This window comes from Spinacia oleracea, unplaced genomic scaffold (assembly GCF_020520425.1).
Source record: "Spinacia oleracea cultivar Varoflay unplaced genomic scaffold, BTI_SOV_V1 SOVchr0_031, whole genome shotgun sequence".
NCBI lineage: Eukaryota > Viridiplantae > Streptophyta > Magnoliopsida > Caryophyllales > Amaranthaceae > Spinacia > Spinacia oleracea.
This window is the reverse complement of record NW_026614359.1, coordinates 63,421-84,560: the sequence shown is the minus strand read 5'-3', so window position 1 is coordinate 84,560 and position 21,140 is coordinate 63,421.

The following is a 21,140-nucleotide window of genomic DNA, read 5'->3' as shown; positions in this document are numbered from 1 at the left end:
AATAAATGCGGTTCAGTATTAATTAACAAGTTAATAATTCAGTGAGATCAAGTGAGCTGAATGCCTAGCTAGAGGCCGCTTCAGTTCAAGTGGAATTAATGATATTAATCCACAGCTTACTCTTGACTGAACCCGTAGGGTCACACAAATAGTACGTAAACGGATCAAGTATTTAATAGCATTAAATACTCCATCTATGAATATTCGGAACCGACGGATCTTGGTTTCAGTGGGAGCTAAGATCGTCACAGGCAAGGAATGAATACTCCGGAAACGATGATATTGCCGGAAACGGAAATATGGATCGTATCGGAAATATAAATATTATCCAAGTCGTAGATGTTCCCGGAAACGGAAACATGGTACGTGTCGGAAAATATTTTTCTGCCGAACCCAGAATTCTCAAATTCGAAGCCTAACTATGACTTTTCGAAGGTTTTAGTTTTTCGAATGCAAAATTTCGTAAATTTAAGATGTTAAATTAAATATTTGCGATTCTTGTTGATAAATCTTGAATTTTTGATTGACCTACTGCATATGTTTAACAAGTTTGAATGCCTAGTCTTGTTAATTATGCAATCTAATTTGTAATTATGATTAATTTGTTGAAAATTAGAATAATTTAGAATTAATTTGATTTTCATAATTAATTGTAATTTAATTAGAAACCTATGATTAAAAACCACCATAAAAATTTAATTGGCACTTTATAGGCAAATGTGTGACTGAATTTTTCTCTCAAAAACTCACTTTGAATACTTTGAAACTTGTGTTATAAATTGTGAGCCCTAGCCTCATATTTATAGCGGTATGGAAAGGGAATCGAAATCCTATTCAGATACAAATTAATTAAACCTAGAATCCTACAAGAACTCTAATTTAATTAATTTATCAAATAGAATTAGGAATTTAATCATTAACCGAACTCTGCATGTTTTAGGAAACGTGCACGAACACAAACACTTGCACACACACGCACGACAGCAACGATGGGCCTCATGCGTGCGCGCGAGCAGCAGCCCACTCAGCGCCCGCGCGCGCTGCGCGTGCTGTGCGCTGCGCGCTGTGCGCGCTGCGCGCTGCGCGCAGCCTGCTGGGCCTGGCCTTGCGCTGGGCCTGGCGTGGCTGTTTGTGCGGCGCGCTTGGCTTGCTGGGCGATGGCCTGGCTTCGTGCTGGGCCTCGTCCGGCAGGCCTCGTCCGATGCTTATTCGTACGATGCGCTTCCGATTAAATTTTCCGATTCCGGAATTCATTTCCGATACGAACAATATTTAATATTTCCGATTCCGGAATTAATTTCCGTTTCGAACAAATATTTAATATTTCCGTTTCCGGAATTATTTTCCGATTCCGGTAATATTTCCGATTCTGACAATATTTCCGTTTCCGGCAATATTTCCGATTCTGGCAATATTTCCATTTCCGATAATATTTTCCGATACGTACCATGTTTCCGTTTCCGGCAACATCTACGACTTGGATAATATTTATATTTCCGATACGATCCATATTTCCGTTTCCGGCAATATCATCGTTTCCGGAGTATTCATTTCTTGCCTGTGACGATCTTAGCTCCCACTGAAACCAAGATCCGTCGGTTCCGAATATTCATAGATGGAGTATTTAATGCCATTAAATACTTGATCCGTTTACGTACTATTTGTGTGACCCTACGGGTTCAGTCAAGAGTAAGCTGTGGATTAATATCATTAATTCCACTTGAACTGAAGCGGCCTCTAGCTAGGCATTCAGCTCACTGGATCTCACTGAATTATTAACTTGTTAATTAATACTTAACCGCATTTATTAGACTTAACATAGAATGCATACTTGGACCAAGGGCATTATTTCCTTCAGTCTCCCACTTGTCCTTAGGGACAAGTGTGCATTTCCTAATTCCTTTGTCGCTCGATGCTTGCTCTTGAACATAAGGTAAGAGTTGTCATCCTTATTATGTCCAGAGGTGTTCCTCGGTTTCAGAGTTCAACTGATCAAATAAACAGATAATCATAGCCTATGATTCATCCGAGCACGGCCATGCATTTCACAGTTTCTAGCTCTCCGAGTGGCCTTGTACAACTTTTAAGCATCTCATCCCGATTTATGGGAGGACAATCCCAATCTTGCGATCTTGAGATTAGACTTCGTTTGATAGGTGATTACCTGAGCGTTGCCTTTATAGCCTCCTTTTACGGTGCGACGGTTGATCAACTTCAAAGCAACCAGTTCTCAAACAAGTAATCTCAAATCACTCAGGTATTGAGGATTTAGTGTCTAATAATTTAATGAAATTTACTTATGACAGACTTTCATCTCTTACAGTAAAGTTTCATAGGTCTCGTCCGATACTAGTCTTCCCAAAGTAAGTATCTATGCAAATGATTATGACATTGCCATGTCCACATAGTTCAAGAAACAGAACTACTAGTCATCTTGCATTCTAATCGTCTAACGTTTTCTATGCGTCCAATTTTATAGAAAACTCCGATTAGGGACCATTTTCAACCTTTGACATTCAAGTTCACTTGATAGACATTTCTTAGTCACAGGACTGGTCCTGACAGTCTATCTTGAATATATCGTCAAATTGAAGAGACTCATCATTTAATAAACCACAAATTAAATGGATAAATGAATTCTTTTCATTTATTGTGAATGATTAACCAATAATGTTTTACAAAGATTTAAACTCTAAAACTTTAAAACATTAAACAGAGACATCAAAGCCATTCTCCAATATGCTTGATTCCCATAGCTGCAGTGTGCGAGTTGTGCTTCGCCTGCGGCAGAGGTTTAGTTAATGGATCTGATATGTTGTCATCAGTTCCAATTTTGCTTATCTCGACTTCTTTTCTTTCAACGAACTCTCGTAGAAGGTGAAATCTACGAAGTACATGCTTGACTCTCTGGTGGTGTCTAGGCTCTTTTGCCTGTGCAATAGCTCCGTTATTATCACAATACAGGGCTATTGGTCCTTTAATGGAGGGGACTACACCAAGTTCTCCTATGAACTTCCTTAGCCATATAGCTTCCTTTGCTGCTTCATGTGCAGCAATGTACTCCGCTTCAGTTGTAGAATCCGCAATGGAGCTTTGCTTAGCACTTTTCCAGCTTACTGCTCCTCCGTTGAGGCAGAAGACAAACCCAGACTGTGATCTGAAATCATCTTTGTCGGTTTGGAAACTTGCGTCCGTATAGCCTTTAACAATTAATTCATCATCTCCACCATAGACCAGGAAGTCATCTTTGTGCCTTTTCAGGTACTTCAGAATGTTCTTGGCAGCAGTCCAATGCGCCTCTCCTGGGTCTGACTGGTATCTGCTCGTAGCACTGAGTGCGTACGCAACATCCGGGCGTGTACATATCATAGCATACATTATTGAACCAATCAATGATGCATATGGAATCCCATTCATTCGTCTATGCTCATCAAGTGTTTTTGGGCACTGAGTCTTGCTTAGAGTCATTCCATGAGACATGGGTAGGTAGCCTCGCTTGGAGTCCGCCATCTTGAACCTATCAAGCACCTTATTGATATAAGTGCTTTGACTAAGTCCAATCATCTTTCTAGATCTATCTCTGTAAATCTTGATGCCCAATATGTACTGTGCTTCTCCTAGATCCTTCATCGAAAAACATTTCCCAAGCCAAATCTTGACAGAGTTCAACATAGGAATGCCATTTCCGATAAGCAATATGTCGTCGACATATAATACTAGGAAAGCAATTTTGCTCCCACTGACCTTCTTGTATACACAAGATTCGTCCGCGTTCTTGATGAAACCAAAGTCACTGACTGCTTCATCAAAACGTATATTCCAGCTCCTGGATGCCTGCTTCAATCCGTAGATTGACTTCTTTAGCTTGCATACCTTTTTAGCATTCTTTGGATCCTCAAAACCTTCAGGCTGTGTCATAAACACAGTTTCTGTTAAAACGCCGTTTAAGAAAGCAGTTTTGACATCCATCTGCCATATTTCGTAATCGTAATATGCAGCGATTGCTAACATTATTCGAATAGACTTTAGCATTGCAACTGGTGAAAAGGTTTCATCGTAATCCACACCGTGGACTTGCCTGTAACCTTTTGCAACCAATCTAGCTTTGAAAACTTCAAGTTTCCCATCCTTGTCCTTTTTCAGTTTGAAAACCCATTTGCTTCCAATGGCTTGGTAGCCATCTGGCAAATCGACCAAATCCCATACTTGGTTTTCAGACATGGAGTCTAATTCAGATTGCATGGCTTCTTGCCATTGCTTGGAGCTAGGGCTCGTCATAGCTTGCTTGTAAGTCGCAGGTTCATCACTTTCAAGTAATAGAACGTCATAGCTCTCGTTCGTCAAAATACCTAAGTACCTTTCCGGTTGAGATCTATATCTTTGCGATCTACGCGGGGTAACATTTCTAGATTGACCATGATTCTCACCAGATTCTTCTAAAGATCTCTGAGTTTCATCCTGAATGTCATCTTGAGCATTCTCTAGAGTTTGTTGTTTGACTCGAATTTCTTCGAGGTCTACTTTTCTCCCACTTGTCATTTTGGAAATGTGATCCTTCTCCAAAAAGACACCATCTCGAGCAACAAACACTTTGTTCTCAGATGTATTGTAGAAGTAATACCCCTTTGTTTCCTTTGGATAGCCCACAAGGATACATTTGTCAGATTTTGGATGAAGTTTGTCTGAAATTAATCGTTTGACGTATACTTCACATCCCCAAATCTTAAGAAAAGACACATTTGGAGGCTTTCCAAACCATAATTCGTATGGAGTCTTTTCGACAGCTTTAGACGGAGCTCTATTTATAGTGAGTGCAGCTGTATTTAGTGCATGTCCCCAAAATTCTAATGGAAGTTCGGCCTGACCCATCATTGACCTGACCATGTCTAGCAAGGTTCTGTTCCTCCGTTCTGACACACCGTTCCATTGTGGTGTTCCAGGAGAAGTCAATTCTGATAGAATTCTACATTCTTTCAGATGGTCATCAAATTCATAGCTCAGATATTCACCGCCTCTATCAGACCGCAGTGCCTTAATCTTCTTGCCTAATTGATTCTCTACTTCACTCTGAAATTCCTTGAATTTGTCAAAGGATTCAGACTTATGCTTCATTAGGTAGACATAACCATACCTACTGAAGTCATCAGTGAAAGTGATAAAGTAGCTGAAACCACCTCTAGCATTTGTACTCATTGGTCCACATACATCTGTATGGATTAAACCCAATAGTTCATTTGCTCTTTCTCCAACTTTAGAGAAAGGTTGCTTCGTCATTTTGCCAAGTAAACATGATTCGCATTTACCATAATCCTCTAAGTCAAATGGTTCTAGAATTCCTTCCCTTTGAAGTCTTTCTAAGCGTTTCAAGTTTATATGGCCTAATCGACAATGCCACAGATAGGTGAGATCTGAATCATCCTTTTTGGCCTTTTTGGTATTTATGTTCATTGTCGTGATCTAATAAATAAAGTCCATTGACTAATCTAGCAGATCCATAAAACATCTCTTTAAAATAAAACGAACAACTATTGTCTTTTATTATAAAGGAAAATCCCTTAGCATCTAAGCAAGAAACTGAAATGATGTTTTTAGTAAGACTTGGAACATGGAAACATTCTTCCAGTTCCAAAACTAGCCCGGAGGGCAACGACAAATAGTAAGTTCCTACAGCTAATGCAGCAATCCGTGCTCCATTTCCCACTCGTAGGTCGACTTCACCCTTGCTTAACTTTCTACTTCTTCTTATTCCCTGTGGATTGGAACATAAGTGTGAGCCACAACCTGTATCTAATACCCAAGAAGTTGAATTAGCAAGTATACAGTCTATAACGAAAATACCTGAAGATGGAACGACTGTTCCGTTCTTCTGATCTTCCTTTAGCTTTGGACATTCTCTTTTGTAATGGCCTATTCCATCACAATAAAGACAGCTTGATGTGGACTTGTCCTGCTTTGATTTAGCATTGCCCTTGGACTTTCCATCTTTCTTGAATGGTCTCTTTCTAGCCTTGAGTAAATCTTTGGCTTCACAGTCCAGTACTATTTCAGCCTTTCTGACAAGGTGAATAAATTCTGCAACTGTTTCTTCTCTTGGTTCACTTAGGTATAGTTGCTTGAAGCGACCAAACCCACTGTGTAGTGAATTGAGCAAGACAGAGACTGCCATCCTTTCGCTTATTGGTGTTCCTAGTAGACTTAGGCGATCAAAATATGAACACATAAGATCCACATGGAACCTCAGTGGGACGCCTACCCTTTGTTTAGTGCGAAGGAGCTGAACATGTGTTTCTTGGACCTCCATCCTATAACACTTGTCGGGAGAACTAACCTTTAGACCAGACATTGATTCAATCAACTCATGGACGTTCAGGTCCCTGTCCTCCGTACTTCCACGACAGATATCCAAGCAAGTGTATATTTTGGCATGGCACCTTTTAACTCAATTTTTAAGTTTGGAACTTAAGGCTCTTACTATGTTGGTTAGATTTTAAGTGAACTAAAATCCTTAATCATGCAACATAATCAAGCTTTTGATCTCATGCATTTTAAGACATATTTAAAAGCAATAAATAACTTAAAACATGCATAAGATAAATGTGATCTAGTATGGCCCGACTTCATCTTGAAGCTTTGACTTCAAAGTCCGTCTTGAAAATCTCCGTGGGAGGCACCATTTTCTTCAAATAGGATAAGCTATAACTAATTACAACTATTTGATGGTACACAGACCATATTTGAATTGAAAAATAACTTTGGTACTTTAGACCAATTACATTCAAATTAATGGTACGCAGACCATATTTTCTATCCTATTTGGGCCATACTAGTCACTTCATAACCTGCAAAACAGTACATATACAATATATACCATTCACCCATTCATTATCATGAATGGCCCACATAGCTGGTTAGTAAAACACATTATGCATCACGTAAATATTTGCAGCAATTAATCAAGGGCACCAATAATCTACCAATTATTCAGTCCTTATTAATTCTAATCAAGTTGTTTTAACCTTAAGGATTTGTAGACCTAATCAAGAGTTTATGACTAAAAAGCGCTCCCACTTAAACCAATAAATTCATATGCTTTACCAATTTTAAACATAAAAATGTATTTCTAGTCTAACCGGAAACATACAAATTTAATTAAAATTTAAAGCTCATATAAATTTATAATTGAATCCAAAAAGTTTAATTTAATTTCAGTCGCATTTAAATTAATTCATGATTTTAATTTTAGTAAAATAATTAGAATAAATAACATTTATTATAATTATAATATTCAAAATTAAAATCCAAGAAAATAATTTAAATTATTAATTTTAAAATTAATTAAAATTACGTGAACTGAAATTTTCAAATTAAACATTCAAAACGATCTAATCGTAACGCAAACACCCTACGCGTTGCACGCCCATGGGCCGCACGCACACAGCCATTGCTGGCCATGTGCGCGCAGCCCATGCGCTCGTCGCATAGCTGGTGCATCCCTATCGCAAGCCTCCGCACGCATTGGTGCTTGCTGCGCGCGCCAGCGCTCATCGCACGCGGGCTATCGCTCGCAGTGCGCGCGCGACATCGCTCGCTGGGCGCGCGAGCCATCGCTCGCTGGGCGCGCGACATCGCTCGCTGGGCGGGCTACATCGCTCGCTGTGCGCGCGAGCAATGCTAGGCGCAGCGCTCGTGGCACGCGAGCTTGCGCTCGCTGCGCGCGAGGCTGCGCGCTCTTGTGCGAGGCAGCGCGCGTTGTGGCGCAGCTCGCTTGCTGCCCACACGCGACTGCCTTGGCTCGCCCTACGCCCACGCCCATTCGTCCATTGGTCGTGGCACACGACACAAGGCAGGGCTGCTGCCTTGTGCTCGTGCACTACGCCCTTGCTCATTGCATTCGTGCCGCATGGGCGACGAGCTCCCTTGCTCGTCGTCGCATGCCCGCATTATACAACACCCCTTAAGGGTAACACGAAGCGTCCATTGCTTCGTGCGTGCAAGTTATATGAACGAATCGCATAAAAATTTAAAATTTATATTTAAAATTAATGACAAATTAATAAATAATATTAATTTCATAATTTTAGGGCGAAAAAATCGAAAATTTATTATCCAATTGATTTCCGATTGTTATGGATTCAAGTCTAGGTCATAAAAATTTAAAATTTATCGTAAATTTACAATTTTTATGGTGGTTTTTAATCATAGGTTTCTAATTAAATTACAATTAATTATGAAAATCAAATTAATTCTAAATTATTCTAATTTTCAACAAATTAATCATAATTACAAATTAGATTGCATAATTAACAAGACTAGGCATTCAAACTTGTTAAACATATGCAGTAGGTCAATCAAAAAATTCAAGATTTATCAACAAGAATCGCAAATATTTAATTTAACATCTTAAATTTACGAAATTTTGCATTCGAAAAACTAAAACCTTCGAAAAGTCATAGTTAGGCTTCGAATTTGAGAATTCTGGGTTCGGCAGAAAAATACTGTTTTTGTCAAAATTTTAGAATGCCTTTTACATGCGGAATTGACACAAAAATCACTCAATTCGGATGAGTAACGAAGAAACTGCCGAAAAACTGCGTACGTATAATTAAATAAACGCAATTTGCAATTAATTAACAATTACGAAAATTAATCACCCCTTTTAATTCTTGCAAATTTGTAATATTTAACCATGTTCATGCAATTTAGATTATGAAAATAATAAGGGGCTCGGATTTGTGTGACCCTACGGGTTCAGTCAAGAGTAAGCTGTGGATTAATATCATTAATTCCACTTGAACTGAAGCGGCCTCTAGCTAGGCATTCAGTTCACTTGATCTCACTGAATTATTAACTTGTTAATTAATACTGAACCGCATTTATTAGACTTAACATAGAATGCATACTTGGACCAAGGGCATTATTTCCTTCAGTCTCCCACTTGTCCTTAGGGACAAGTGTGCATTTCCTAATTCCTTTGTCGCTCGATGCTTGCTCTTGAACATAAGGTAAGAGTTGTCATCCTTATTATGTCCAGAGGTGTTCCTCGGTTTCAGAGTTCAACTGATCAAATAAACAGATAATCATAGCCTATGATTCATCCGAGCACGGCCATGCATTTCACAGTTTCTAGCTCTCCGAGTGGCCTTGTACAACTTTTAAGCATCTCATCCCGATTTATGGGAGGACAATCCCAATCTTGCGATCTTGAGATTAGACTTCGTTTGATAGGTGATTACCTGAGCGTTGCCTTTATAGCCTCCTTTTACGGTGCGACGGTTGGTCAACGTCAAAGCAACCAGTTCTCAAACAAGTAATCTCAAATCACTCAGGTATTGAGGATTTAGTGTCTAATAATTTAATGAAATTTACTTATGACAGACTTTCATCTCTTACAGTAAAGTTTCATAGGTCTCGTCCGATACTAGTCTTCCCAAAGTAAGTATCTATGCAAATGATTATGACATTGCCATGTCCACATAGTTCAAGAAACAGAACTACTAGTCATCTTGCATTCTAATCGTCTAACGTTTTCTATGCGTCCAATTTTATAGAAAACTCCGATTAGGGACCATTTTCAACTTTTGACATTCAAGTTCACTTGATAGACATTTCTTAGTCACAGGACTGGTCCTGACAGTCTATCTTGAATATATCGTCAAATTTGAAGGGACTCATCATTTAATACTAAACCAAGATTAAATGGAATATGAAAATACATTTCATATATGATAAATGTTCAACCCCAATGTTTTACAACCATGGGCCTCAAACCAGCAACATCCGGGCGATATGAAACTATTCCAAGCCAAATCTTGACAGAGTTCAACATAGGAATGTCATTTCCGATAAGCAATATGTCGTCGACATATAATACTAGGAAAGCAATTTTGCTCCCACTGACCTTCTTGTATACACAAGATTCGTCCGCGTTCTTGATGAAACATATGACAATATTTAATATTTCCGATTCCGGAATTAATTTCCACATATGATACCACTGTTAGGTTATGATACATATGATATTACATAAATCATGCGGAAACAACCATTAACCCAGGAATACATATTATTTACACATAATCATATAGCATAATTTAGATGCATACTCTTTGTTGCGTGCCCTCCCTAGCTGCGCCCGAACCGAGCAAGAACAAGTCTTTAGGACTCCAAGTGTCGTCCCTCCGTAGATATTCCACAGCACGTCCGGATCCGCCTTAAGATTGACCAACTAGAATCGCCCTTAAGGTACTAGAATTTTCGGCACTTTTGAGCAAGATGTGTGGCTGAATTTTTCTCTCAAAAACTCACTTTTGAATACTTGAAACTCGTCATAAATTGTGAACCCAGGCCACATATTTATAGGGTTATGGAAAGGGAATTGGAATCCTATTCAGATACAAATTAATTAAACCTAGAATCCTACAAGAACTCTAATTTAATTAATTTATCAAATAGAATAAGGAATTTAATCATTAACCGAACTCTGCATGTTTTAGGAAACGTGCACGAACACAAACACTTGCACACACACGCACGGCAGCCACGATGGGCCCCATGCATGCTCGCGAGCAGCAGCCCACTCAGCGCCCGCGCGCGCTTAGCCATTGGAAGCAAATGGGTTTTCAAACTGAAAAAGGACAAGGATGGGAAACTTGAAGTTTTCAAAGCTAGATTGGTTGCAAAAGGTTACAGGCAAGTCCACGGTGTGGATTACGATGAAACCTTTTCACCAGTTGCAATGCTAAAGTCTATTCGAATAATGTTAGCAATCGCTGCATATTACGATTACGAAATATGGCAGATGGATGTCAAAACTGCTTTCTTAAACGGCGTTTTAACAGAAACTGTGTTTATGACACAGCCTGAAGGTTTTGAGGATCCAAAGAATGCTAAAAAGGTATGCAAGCTAAAGAAGTCAATCTACGGATTGAAGCAGGCATCCAGGAGCTGGAATATACGTTTTGATGAAGCAGTCAGTGACTTTGGTTTCATCATAAGCAATATGTCGTCGACATATAATACTAGGAAAGCAATTTTGCTCCCACTGACCTTCTTGTATACACAAGATTCGTCCGCGTTAATTAATCAAGAACTATTATTTTCATAATCTAAATTGCATGAACATGGTTAAATATTACAAATTTGCAAGAATTTTAAGGGGTGAATAATTTTCGTAATTGTTAATTAATTGCAAATTGCGTTTATTTAATTATACGTACGCAGTTTTTCGGCAGTTTCTTCGTTACTCATCCGAATTGAGTGATTTTTGTGTCAATTCCGCATGTAAAAGGCATTCTAAAATTTTGACAAAAAAAGTATTTTTCTGCCGAACCCAGAATTCTCAAATTCGAAGCCTAACTATGACTTTTCGAAGGTTTTAGTTTTTCGAATGCAAAATTTCGTAAATTTAAGATGTTAAATTAAATATTTGCGATTCTTGTTGATAAATCTTGAATTTTTGATTGACCTACTGCATATGTTTAACAAGTTTGAATGCCTAGTCTTGTTAATTATGCAATCTAATTTGTAATTATGATTAATTTGTTGAAAATTAGAATAATTTAGAATTAATTTGATTTTCATAATTAATTGTAATTTAATTAGAAACCTATGATTAAAAACCACCATAAAAATTGTAAATTTACGATAAATTTTAAATTTTTATGACCTAGACTTGAATCCATAACAATCGGAAATCAATTGGATAATAAATTTTCGATTTTTTCGCCCTAAAATTATGAAATTAATATTATTTATTAATTTGTCATTAATTTTAAATATAAATTTTAAATTTTTATGCGATTCGTTCATATAACTTGCACGCACAAAGCAATGGACGCTTCGTGTTACCCTTGAGGGGTGTTGTATAATGCGGGCATGCGACGACGAGCAAGGGAGCTCGTCGCCCATGCGGCACGAATGCAATGAGCAAGGGCGTAGTGCACGAGCACAAGGCAACAGCCCTGCCTTGTGTCGTGTGCCACGACCAATGGACGAATGGGCATGGGCGTAGGGCGAGCCAAGGCAGTCGCGTGTGGGCAGCAAGCGAGCTGCGCCACAACGCGCGCTGCCTCGCACAAGAGCGCGCAGCCTCGCGCGCAGCGAGCGCAAGCTCGCGTGCCACGAGCGCTGCGCCTAGCATTGCTCGCACGCACAGCGAGCGATGTCGCCCGCCCAGCGAGCGATGTCGCGCGCCCAGCGAGCGATGTCGCGCGCCCAGCGAGCGATGGCTCGCGCGCACAGCGAACGATGTCGCCCGCCCAGCGAGCGATGTCGCGCACCCAGCGAGCGATGGCTCGCGCGCCCAGCGAGCGATGTCGCGCGCCCAGCGAGCGATGTCGCGCGCGCACTGCGAGCGATAGCCCGCGTGCGATGAGCGCTGGCGCGCGCAGCGAGCACCAATGCGTGCGGAGGCTTGCGATAGGGATGCAGCAGCTATGCGACGAGCGCATGGGCTGCGCGCACATGGCCAGCAATGGCTGTGTGCGTGCGGCCCATGGGCGTGCAACGCGTAGGGTGTTTGCGTTACGATTAGATCGTTTTGAATGTTTAATTTGAAAATTTCAGTTCACGTAATTTTAATTAATTTTAAAATTAATAATTTAAATTATTTTCTTGGATTTTAATTTTGAATATTATAATTATAATAAATGTTATTTATTCTAATTATTTTACTAAAATTAAAATCATGAATTAATTTAAATGCGACTGAAATTAAATTAAACTTTTTGGATTCAATTATAAATTTATATGAGCTTCAAATTTTAATTAAATTTGTATGTTTCCGGTTAGACTAGAAATACATTTTTATGTTTAAAATTGGTAAAGCATATGAATTTATTGGTTTAAGTGGGAGCGTTTTTTAGTCATAAACTCTTGATTAGGTCTACAAATCCTTAAGGTTAAAACAACTTGATTAGAATTAATAAGGACTGAATAATTGGTAGATTATTGGTGCCCTTGATTAATTGCTGCAAATGTTTACGTGATGCATAATGTGTTTTACTAACCAGCTTTGTGGGCCATTCATGATAATGAATGGGTGAATGGTATATATTGTATATGTACTGTTTTGCAGGTTATGAAGTGACTAGTATGGCCCAAATAGGATAGAAAATATGGTCTGCGTACCATTAATTTGAATGTAATTGGTCTAAAGTACCAAAGTTATTTTTCAATTCAAATATGGTCTGCGAACCATCAAATAGTTGTAATTAGTTATAGCTTATCCTATTTGAAGAAAATGGTGCCTCCCACGGAGATTTTCAAGACGGACTTTGAAGTCAAAGCTTCAAGATGAAGTCGGGCCATACTAGATCACAAATATCTTATGCATGTTTTAAGTTATTTATTGCTTTAAATATGTCTTAAAATGCATGAGATCAAAAGCTTGATTATGTTGCATGATTAAGGATTTTAGTTCACTTAAAATCTAACCAACATAGTAAGAGCCTTAAGTTCCAAACTTAAAAATTGAGTTAAAAGGTGCCATGCCAAAATATACACTTGCTTGGATATCCTTTACATCAATCTAGTAATAGTTTTCGCTCAGCGAGGTGTTACTTATTGGTCCTAAAGGGGCAAGGTACACAAATAATTGTGAGTACATGTTAGTTTTGGTGAAACTCAACGATATAAGTAAGGAGTCCTTTTATGTCGTGGCAAATTCGATAGGTTTACCTAATAAGTTCTTAGACGTACCTATCAACCAAGAATAGTTTCTAGACTATTAGCAAAAGGCTTTTGCTTACCTAAGATGTTCTAGGATTAAGTCGACAAACTGTGCTTAGTTCTTCAATGATTTTAGGATCTTGGAATCATTTTATTCACACCTGCCGGAACACATAAATTGAATAAAATGCTTAATAAACATTGAATTATGCATGTATGCTAGAATTTAAGTTTATTAAGAGAAACTGTGAATGGTTATTTATTTGTTTATTCTTTTCAATTGTAGTTTTTAATATGGCAAACAACAATCAAAACATCATCATGGGTTCTGAGCTTATGGTCAAGCTGAACCTGACAAATTTTCTTGAATGGGAAGCTAAGCTAGTTGAAATAGTCAAACTCGATGGACTTGAGTATGTACTGTCACATCCCATGCCAAGCTACTATGCCAGAGACATGACCCCTGAGAGATTTTACGCCTGGGATGCGGATCTCAAAAAAGTTATGAGTCTCATGCTGAACAATATCCCTGATGATTGGGCTAGAAGGTTTGTAGCCTATGAACCTTTTACGCTCATCAAGAATCTGAGGGATATCTGTCGTGGAAGTACGGAGGACAGGGACCTGAACGTCCATGAGTTGATTGAATCAATGTCTGGTCTAAAGGTTAGTTCTCCCAACAGGTGTTATAGGATGGAGGTCCAAGAAACACATGTTCAGCTCCTTCGCACTAAACAAAGGGTAGGCGTCCCACTGAGGTTCCATGTGGATCTTATGTGTTCATATTTTGATCGCCTAAGTCTACTAGGAACACCAATAAGCGAAAGGATGGCAGTCTCTGTCTTGCTCAATTCACTACACAGTGGGTTTGGTCGCTTCAAGCAACTATACCTAAGTGAACCAAGAGAAGAAACAGTTGCAGAATTTATTCACCTTGTCAGAAAGGCTGAAATAGTACTGGACTGTGAAGCCAAAGATTTACTCAAGGCTAGAAAGAGACCATTCAAGAAAGGTGGAAAGTCCAAGGGCAATGCTAAATCAAAGCAGGACAAGTCCACATCAAGCTGTCTTTATTGTGATGGAATAGGCCATTACAAAAGAGAATGTCCAAAGCTAAAGGAAGATCAGAAGAACGGAACAGTCGTTCCATCTTCAGGTATTTTCGTTATAGACTGTATACTTGCTAATTCAACTTCTTGGGTATTAGATACAGGTTGTGGCTCACACTTATGTTCCAATCCACAGGGACTAAGAAGAAGTAGAAAGTTAAGCAAGGGTGAAGTCGACCTACGAGTGGGAAATGGAGCACGGATTGCTGCATTAGCTGTAGGAACTTACTATTTGTCGTTGCCCTCCGGGCTAGTTTTGGAACTGGAAGAATTTTTCCATGTTCCAAGTCTTACTAAAAACATCATTTCAGTTTCTTGCTTAGATGCTATGGGATTTTCCATTATAATAAAAGACAATAGTTGTTCGTTTTATTTTAAAGAGATGTTTTATGGATCTGCTAGATTAGTCAATGGACTTTATTTATTAGATCACGACAAACAAGTATATAACATAAATACCAAAAAGGCCAAAAAGGATGATTCAGATCTCACCTATCTGTGGCATTGTCGATTAGGCCATATAAACTTGAAACGCTTAGAAAGACTTCAAAGGGAAGGAATTCTAGAACCATTTGACTTAGAGGATTATGGTAAATGCGAATCGTGTTTACTTGGCAAAATGACGAAGCAACCTTTCTCTAAAGTTGGAGAAAGAGCAAATGAACTATTGGGTTTAATCCATACAGATGTATGTGGACCAATGACTACAAATGCTAGAGGTGGTTTCAGCTACTTTATCACTTTCACTGATGACTTCAGTAGGTATGGTTATGTCTACCTAATGAAGCATAAGTCTGAATCCTTTGACAAATTCAAGGAATTTCAGAGTGAAGTAGAGAATCAATTAGGCAAGAAGATTAAGGCACTGCGGTCTGATAGAGGCGGTGAATATCTGAGCTATGAATTTGATGACCATCTGAAAGAATGTGGAATTCTATCAGAATTGACTCCTCCTGGAACACCACAATGGAACGGTGTGTCAGAACGGAGGAACAGAACCTTGCTAGACCTGGTCAGGTCAATGATGGGTCAGGCCGAACTTCCATTAGAATTTTGGGGACATGCACTAAATACAGCTGCACTCACTATAAATAGAGCTCCGTCTAAAGCTGTCGAAAAGACTCCATACGAATTATGGTTTGGAAAGCCTCCAAATGTGTCTTTTCTTAAGATTTGGGGATGTGAAGTATACGTCAAACGATTAATTTCAGACAAACTTCATCCAAAATCTGACAAATGTATCCTTGTGGGCTATCCAAAGGAAACAAAGGGGTATTACTTCTACAATACATCTGAGAACAAAGTGTTTGTTGCTCGAGATGGTGTCTTTTTGGAGAAGGATCACATTTCCAAAATGACAAGTGGGAGAAAAGTAGACCTCGAAGAAATTCGAGTCGAACAACAAACTCTAGAGAATGCTCAAGATGACATTCAGGATGAAACTCAGAGATCTTTAGAAGAATCTGGTGAGAATCATGGTCAATCTAGAAATGTTACCCCGCGTAGATCGCAAAGATATAGATCTCAACCGGAAAGGTACTTAGGTATTTTGACGAACGAGAGCTATGACGTTCTATTACTTGAAAGTGATGAACCTGCGACTTACAAGCAAGCTATGACGAGCCCTAGCTCCAAGCAATGGCAAGAAGCCATGCAATCTGAATTAGACTCCATGTCTGAAAACCAAGTATGGGATTTGGTCGATTTGCCAGATGGCTACCAAGCCATTGGAAGCAAATGGGTTTTCAAACTGAAAAAGGACAAGGATGGGAAACTTGAAGTTTTCAAAGCTAGATTGGTTGCAAAAGGTTACAGGCAAGTCCACGGTGTGGATTACGATGAAACCTTTTCACCAGTTGCAATGCTAAAGTCTATTCGAATAATGTTAGCAATCGCTGCATATTACGATTACGAAATATGGCAGATGGATGTCAAAACTGCTTTCTTAAACGGCGTTTTAACAGAAACTGTGTTTATGACACAGCCTGAAGGTTTTGAGGATCCAAAGAATGCTAAAAAGGTATGCAAGCTAAAGAAGTCAATCTACGGATTGAAGCAGGCATCCAGGAGCTGGAATATACGTTTTGATGAAGCAGTCAGTGACTTTGGTTTCATCAAGAACGCGGACGAATCTTGTGTATACAAGAAGGTCAGTGGGAGCAAAATTGCTTTCCTAGTATTATATGTCGACGACATATTGCTTATCGGAAATGACATTCCTATGTTGAACTCTGTCAAGATTTGGCTTGGGAAATGTTTTTCGATGAAGGATCTAGGAGAAGCACAGTACATATTGGGCATCAAGATTTACAGAGATAGATCTAAAAAGATGATTGGACTTAGTCAAAGCACTTATATCAATAAGGTGCTTGATAGGTTCAAGATGGCGGACTCCAAGCGAGGCTACCTACCCATGTCTCATGGAATGACTCTAAGCAAGACTCAGTGCCCAAAAACACTTGATGAGCGTAGACGAATGAATGGGATTCCATATGCATCATTGATTGGTTCAATAATGTACGCTATGATATGTACACGCCCGGATGTTGCGTACGCACTCAGTGCTACGAGCAGATACCAGTCAGACCCAGGAGAGGCGCATTGGACTGCTGCCAAGAACATTCTGAAGTACCTGAAAAGGCACAAAGATGACTTCCTGGTCTATGGTGGAGATGATGAATTAATTGTTAAAAGCTATACGGACGCAAGTTTCCAAACCGACAAAGATGATTTCAGATCACAGTCTGGGTTTGTCTTCTGCCTCAACGGAGGAGCAGTAAGCTGGAAAAGTGCTAAGCAAAGCACCATTGCGGATTCTACAACTGAAGCGGAGTACATTGCTGCACATGAAGCAGCAAAGGAAGCTATATGGCTAAGGAAGTTCATAGGAGAACTTGGTGTAGTCCCCTCCATTAAAGGACCAATAGCCCTGTATTGTGATAATAACGGAGCTATTGCACAGGCAAAAGAGCCTAGACACCACCAGAGAGTCAAGCATGTACTTCGTAGATTTCACCTTCTACGAGAGTTCGTTGAAAGAAAAGAAGTCGAGATAAGCAAAATTGGAACTGATGACAACATATCAGATCCATTAACTAAACCTCTGCCGCAGGCAAAGCAAAACTCGCACACTGCAGCTATGGGAATCAAGCATATTGGAGAATGGCTTTGATGTCTCTGTTTAATGTTTTAAAGTTTTAGAGTTTAAATCTTTGTAAAACATTATTGGTTAATCATTCACAATAAATGAAAAGAATTCATTTATCCATTTAATTTGTGGTTTATTAAATGATGAGTCCCTTCAAATTTGACGATATATTCAAGATAGACTGTCAGGACCAGTCCTGTGACTAAGAAATGTCTATCAAGTGAACTTGAATGTCAAAGGTTGAAAATGGTCCCTAATCGGAGTTTTCTATAAAATTGGACGCATAGAAAACGTTAGACGATTAGAATGCAAGATGACTAGTAGTTCTGTTTCTTGAACTATGTGGACATGGCAATGTCATAATCATTTGCATAGATACTTACTTTGGGAAGACTAGTATCGGACAAGACCTATGAAACTTTACTGTAAGAGATGAAAATCTGTCATGAGTAAATTTCATTAAATTATTAGACACTAAATCCTCAATACCTGAGTGATTTGAGATTACTTGTTTGAGAACTGGTTGCTTTGACGTTGACCAACCGTCGCACCGTAAAAGGAGGCTATAAAGGCAACGCTCAGGTAATCACCTATCAAACGAAGTCTAATCTCAAGATCGCAAGATTGGGATTGTCCTCCCATAAATCGGGATGAGATGCATAAAAGTTGTACAAGGCCACTCGGAGAGCTAGAAACTGTGAAATGCATGGCCGTGCTCGGATGAATCATAGGCTATGATTATCTGTTTATTTGATCAGTTGAACTCTGAAACCGAGGAACACCTCTGGACATAATAAGGATGACAACTCTTACCTTATGTTCAAGAGCAAGCATCGAGCGACAAAGGAATTAGGAAATGCACACTTGTCCCTAAGGACAAGTGGGAGACTGAAGGAAATAATGCCCTTGGTCCAAGTATGCATTCTATGTTAAGTCTAATAAATGCGGTTCAGTATTAATTAACAAGTTAATAATTCAGTGAGATCAAGTGAGCTGAATGCCTAGCTAGAGGCCGCTTCCGTTCAAGTGGAATTAATGATATTAATCCACAGCTTACTCTTGACTGAACCCGTAGGGTCACACAAATAGTACGTAAACGGATCAAGTATTTAATAGCATTAAATACTCCATCTATGAATATTCGGAACCGACGGATCTTGGTTTCAGTGGGAGCTAAGATCGTCACAGGCAAGGAATGAATACTCCGGAAACGATGATATTGCCGGAAACGGAAATATGGATCGTATCGGAAATATAAATATTATCCAAGTCGTAGATGTTGCCGGAAACGGAAACATGGTACGTGTCGGAAAATATTATCGGAAATGGAAATATTGCCAGAATCGGAAATATTGCCGGAAACGGAAATATTGTCAGAATCGGAAATATTACCGGAATCGGAAAATAATTCCGGAAACGGAAATATTAAATATTTGTTCGAAACGGAAATTAATTCCGGAATCGGAAATATTAAATATTGTTCGTATCGGAAATGAATTCCGGAATCGGAAAATTTAATCGGAAGCGCATCGTACGAATAAGCATCGGACGAGGCCTGCCGGACGAGGCCCAGCACGAAGCCAGGCCATCCCCCAGCAAGCCAAGCGCGCCGCACAAACAGCCACGCCAGGCCCAGCGCAAGGCCAGGCCCAGCAGGCTGCGCGCAGCGCGCAGCGCGCGCGGGCGCTGAGTGGGCTGCTGCTCGCGCGCACGCATGAGGCCCATCGTGGCTGCCGTGCGTGTGTGTGCAAGTGTTTGTGTTCGTGCACGTTTCCAAAAACATGCAGAGTTCGGTTAATGATTAAATTCCTAAATCTATTTGATAAATTAATTAAATTAGAGTTCTTGTAGGATTCTAGGTTTAATTAATTTGTATCTGAATAGGATTTCGATTCCCTTTCCATACCGCTATAAATATGAGGCTAGGGCTCACAATTTATAACACAAGTTTCAAAGTATTCAAAGTGAGTTTTTGAGAGAAAAATTCAGTCACACATTTGCCTATAAAGTGCCGAAAATAATAGTACCTTAAGGGCGATTCTAGTTGGTCAATCTTAAGGCGGATCCGGACGTGCTGTGGACTATCTACGGAGGGACGACACTTGGAGTCCTAAAGACTTGTTCTTGTTCGGTTCGGGCGCAGCTAGGGAAGGCACGCAACAAAGAGTATGCATCTAAATTATGCTATATGATTATGTGTAAATAATATGTATTCCTGGGTTAATGGTTGTTTCCGCATGATTTATGTAATATCATATGTATCATAACCTAACACTACGCGTGTAAGTGGTGTTTGGTTTTTTTAGCTGGCAGGCTCCGTGAACCGCACGCCGATAAACCTCTTCAGTGTTTGCTCCAAGTGCTATACAGGCCTTGGGCGAGTGATGGTTTTCTGTGTTGCATTCCTAACGATCGCATTGACATGGACCAAGGGCATGGCATCCATAAGCACGCAAGGGAAAGGCATCGCCCAAGGCACAACAATCGGACCCAAGGCATGGCCCAAGGCAAAACGATCGGACCACATGCACAATAATGACCACTATGAATGAATTTTCCCGAAAACTTTCCAAAAATAGCAACCCGGGACCACACGGGCACCCCCCGAGGTCCCAAAATAAAAAATTTCAACACCAATGTTTTCTATATATATTTATATGTCTTTTCCTATTTTTTCGGATTTTTTGGGATTTTTTTGAATTTTTTGGGACTTTCCCCGTTTTTACCCCTAAAATAGCAACCCGGGACCACACGGGCACCCCCCTAGGTCCAAAAATAAAAAATTTCAACACCAATAATTTTTTGGGATTTTTTTGAATTTTTTGGGATTTTTTGGGATTTTTTTGAGATTTTTTTGAATTTTTCCCTTATTTTTCCCGTTTTTACCCCTATTTTCCCTATTTTCGGAAAACAAATATAATTTTTTTGAAAAAAAAAATCATGAAAATTAAGCTTAATTCCCATATAAGGTTTTCCAACAAAAAAAACGGGGCATTATTATGACAAAAACTCAAGTTTTGAGCCATTATTATGTTACTGTCACTTGGGTGTTCACTAGGAAAATTTAGCTAATTCAAAATAAACCTCTATAGGGGGAGGGTGAGAGTGGAAGGATGGATGGTCAAGGTTGGCTTAAAACTCTCTTGTGGGCACCGTTGGGCACCGTTGGGCATGGTCGGCCCCCCTACGACACCACACATGCCCATGACATTAGA